Source organism: Peromyscus californicus, unplaced genomic scaffold (assembly GCF_007827085.1).
Source record: "Peromyscus californicus insignis strain IS unplaced genomic scaffold, ASM782708v3 Scaffold_4__1_contigs__length_199733344, whole genome shotgun sequence".
NCBI classification, from domain to species: Eukaryota; Metazoa; Chordata; class Mammalia; order Rodentia; family Cricetidae; genus Peromyscus; species Peromyscus californicus.
In genome coordinates this window covers 124,152,135-124,156,526 of record NW_026294562.1, presented here as the reverse complement: position 1 = coordinate 124,156,526, position 4,392 = coordinate 124,152,135, and positions in this window count along the sequence as shown.

Here is a 4,392-nt window from a genome sequence, read left to right as displayed (position 1 = left end):
TCTGTCTCCCCCCTCCATCTCCCTTTAGAAAGGTGCAGACCTGCCATGGACTTGAACAAAAGCATGTCATATCAAGTTGAGGGAGGACCAAGCTCCTCCCCTTGTGTCAAAGCTAGGCAAGGTAATCCAGCATGGGGAATAGGTTCCCAAAAGCCAGCTAAGTGCCAGGGACAGGTCCTGATCTCACTGCTAGGAGCCTTACAAAGAGACCAAGGTACACAACTGTCACACACATGCAAAAATCCTAGGTTTTTCCCATGGAGACTCCCTACTGTTGGTCCAGAGACTCCCACAAGCTCAGGTCATCTGTCTCTGTGGATTTCCCCATCATCACTCCCCCTGACTGATACAATCCCTCCTCCCTTTCTTCAATGAGACTTCCAGAGCTCAGGCCAGTGCTTGTCTGTGGATCTCTGCATCTGTTTCCATCAGCTACTGGGTAGAACATCTCTGATAACAATTGGAGTAGTCACCAATCTGATTACAGTAGATGGCCAGTTTAGGTATCCTCTCCACTATTGCTAGGAATCTTTAGCTGGGGTCACCCTTGTGGATTCCTGGGAGTTTCCCTGGTGACAGGTGTCTCACTAATCCAAAAATGCACTCCCCCATCAATATATCTCTTTAGTTACTCTCCCCCTCTGTCCCACCCCCAACCAGCCTCTAGCACCCAGGCTGCCCAACCTGGCCCCTCAAGTTCCCATCCCTCCATCCCTCACCTCCACCCCCAGTTTACCCAGGAGATACCTTCTATTTCCCCTTCCCCAGGAAACCCATGCATCCCTCTTTCTTAAAGCAATTTATGTATTTCCCTGGTAGGAAAGTGCTCAGTAACTTTTACAAAAAATACATTTTCTCATAAATCTATGAATTTCATGTCTAATTTTCATCCATAATTTTCTCTTACTTCTTTTTAAATTTTATCACTGTCCAGAAAAAGAAATATCAAGTTAATAGATCTGCTCATTTTCATATCTCTTGATAAATTGCAATAGTATTTTTGTGTGTAATATTTGTGTAAATTTACCATCCCAGAAACATCATTTAAGGTGATTTTAGCCTTATGAAGGATATTATTATTGTATTTGAATACTTAATTTTCTTTCTTTGAGAAGAGAAAATGTAATCTTATTTTTAATTTGTCTTTTTGTTTATTTGTATATAATTTGCATTCATCCCTTGAACATATTTTCTCTTATGAATTAACTGTATTCTCTATTGACTGTTTATTTATAAGATGCCTCCTTTTATGACAATTTGCATAGTGTTTTTACCTGTAAATTATTCACTCTTTGTGCAATATATTCTGTGACTATTTTCCCTTCTTTGTTATTTGAGCTTTATTTTATGCTTATTTGCTAATGTTCTTATATATGGATCTCAGTGGGTTCTATTATTGCTTGAATGGTAAATGTCTCTACTGGAGCACTGTCAAGTGTTAGTTTTCAAGGACTAGCAAGATGGCTTAACTGCTAAAGGCCCTTGTCACCAAGTCTGATGACAGGAGTTCGGTCTCCAGGACCCACATGGTGGAAGGAGGAAGCAGATTCCCCTATGCTGTCTTCTGACTTTCACATAAATGCTATGGCATGCATACACACAAAGTAATTGATTACTGATTAAAATATTATTTTTATTTGTTTCTATTTTCTTGTTTTTCATATATTTCCTTTATTTCTGAGATTTTTACTCCTTGAAAATGGCAAGACCTTGCATGGAATAGTCAAAATTGCTGAAGAAGAAGGAGGAGGAGGAGGAGGAGGAGGAGGAGGAGGAGGAGGAGGAGGAGAAGAAGAAGAAGAAGAAGAAGAAGAAGAAGAAGAAGAAGAAGAAGAAGAAGACGGAGAAGAAGAAAAACCAGTTGCTAGGTAGAGGGCTTAAGCATCTGTATCAGAAGTGATCCCAGATGTTTTGGAAGCCTTGAAATCATCATGTTCTGCCAGAGTGAACATCAACCTACAAATGTTTTTGTATTGCTCCAAGTTACTATTCATTATGTGAAGCTCTGCACCAGGCAATTCAGGAGGAGTATGACCTCATGGAAGAAAGGAACATTACCACATGTAATAAACCCTGGTCCTAACATGCAACATTTTCTGTCTATCAGCAACAAACATGTCATGGTAACTGGTTCTGAGGTAGAAGTCATGAAGGATCTGGAGACAGGTCTGTTATATGTGACTAAGATTTGAAGTCATGAATTGGGCTATATATAGTGTGTGCTATGTGATGTTATATACTAGCCCCAAGCCAGTTTTAGTTTATGGTGGTTTAAAAATGTTGCTTTCTCTGGCGACCAACCATAATTAGCTCAATAATCCATCTTCTGAATGGTCAGTTTGAATAACACCAGGATCAATTTCATCACTCTTGGGTGATAGAGGAGATTTGCTTAAAATTCATTTAACAGACTTGCACTGAGCACTTCTTCATGGCAGAGCCTCTGCTAGGGATTAAGGATCTACAATATAGGCAGCTATTGGCCCAGCCTTCTAGAACAGTGATTCTTAAACCTGATGAACAGCTTCTTAAAAAGATGCATCCCTAGGCTCTACTTCAGCTTTTACTTAATTATCATTTTGTTTGTTTCAGAATTTAAGTGTTCTTTTTAAAGTTCTTTTATTTTCTGAGATTATAATATATCTTGTGAATCTGATCATTCAGCAGAATGGAGGGTCCTCTTTTAGAATCAAGGCTGGAGTATCTGTGCTTTTCTGTGTGTTAATGTCTACAGTTCATATTTTTCCAAGTACATTCACAAACTTAGGGTATATTGCTTCCTCAATTGGCTTGCTGATTGGCTCCTCCAAGAAACTTGTAAGAACCAAATAAAATGTTATCATCACTTTTCACCTATGCCTGTCTTTCGTGAGGAGGAACGCTTTGTGGCATTAAACAACAACAATAACTAGAAAAGATCATAAGGAAAATGTAAGGGTAGTAGCTGCCTCATTGCTAGGGAATGGCAGTCAGAAGTTAATGCTCCCTCAGAAGACCTGCATTGTCTGCTCTTTGGAAAAGCAATGTTCCCCTGGAACTTGCACAACCAAAGGCATTTACTTTTTAGAATGTGTTTCTCTATATTACACTTATCTTCAACCTCTATGCAATCTACTGTGCCTGCACACTGTTTTAGAATGTCAGAGCAAGGAACTTAGAAACCAACCATAGTAACCAGGCTCATGTAACATGAAAATGGAGGTTTGGAGACAGAAGGGTTCAAAAAGAGTACATCAGGAAAAACACAGTCATCTGCAAATTTTATTGAGCAAAGGTGATGCATAAGATGCTCTTTTAGCTACTGTGAGAGATATGAACAAAACACAACAGAAATGATGAACAAATATCTCCTTTGATCTGAATGCAGAGAGACATTGCTGTTCAAAGTGTTGAGAATAAGTGACTATGAGTGCTCAGCCATAGGAAAGACATCTATATTGACACCTGCACTCCCACATATGCTCAGGAAACATCATGGAAGAAGGGGCAGAAAGAATCTAAGGACCAGAGGATGAGGAGGGCTGTGAAATTGTTTCCCCTGGACACGATGTATCTATTACACACAGGAACTATCAGAGCAGCTTTGTTTATGTCTACCAAACCTGCACAAGGTCAAGCCAGTTAAAAATTCCAACACTGAGTGGAGAGGGGATCCCAAGACCCCACCCCTAGCTAAGGAGCTATGGGATTGTTGCTGTGGCTACAGAAGTTGGGAGTGTCCCTTTAGGAATATGGACACTGGGTAGGTTTTCCATGCCTCAATGAGTGTCATGTAACTTCCAAGTCAACCTGTGCCATATAATGGGTTTGTCTCAAAAAATAATTTAATGTCTAGTTACTTTGTTCAAAATATTCTGCTTTCAATTGAAACACTAGTAAGGGCCATCGAGAAATGCTGTTCCTGCCATAATAATGTGCCCCACCACTCTCTATCACTTTTTAGAAAAACCTCCTATCTCACAGCATCACCCAGATCACTTGGCATAAGCATATTCTTCATATGCACAGATGAACTCCAAACTGTTGTAAACAGTCATACAAACTTACAAACTTACATGGACCATGAAATCCTGAGGAGTTGACCATGTATTTGCTGGTCATTCAGATGGCCCAGCATACATTTCAATCAGTTTTAGACAATTATTAAGGTAAGCCCCCTGAAATGTTCCCTACTTACGCTAACCCAACAACAATAAAGTAAATATAACCTTAGAGATTATACCATCAGACACCCATGGGTGATCATGTAGAGTCAATCAATCCTAGAAGTCCTGAACCAAACTCAAGACAACACATCATCTTTAGGAAGAACAAGAGTCAAGAGAACCAATCCCTGCCTCAAATGCAGAGCAGAAAAACAGGTTGTGATGTTGCTTTGCTATTTAGGCAGTG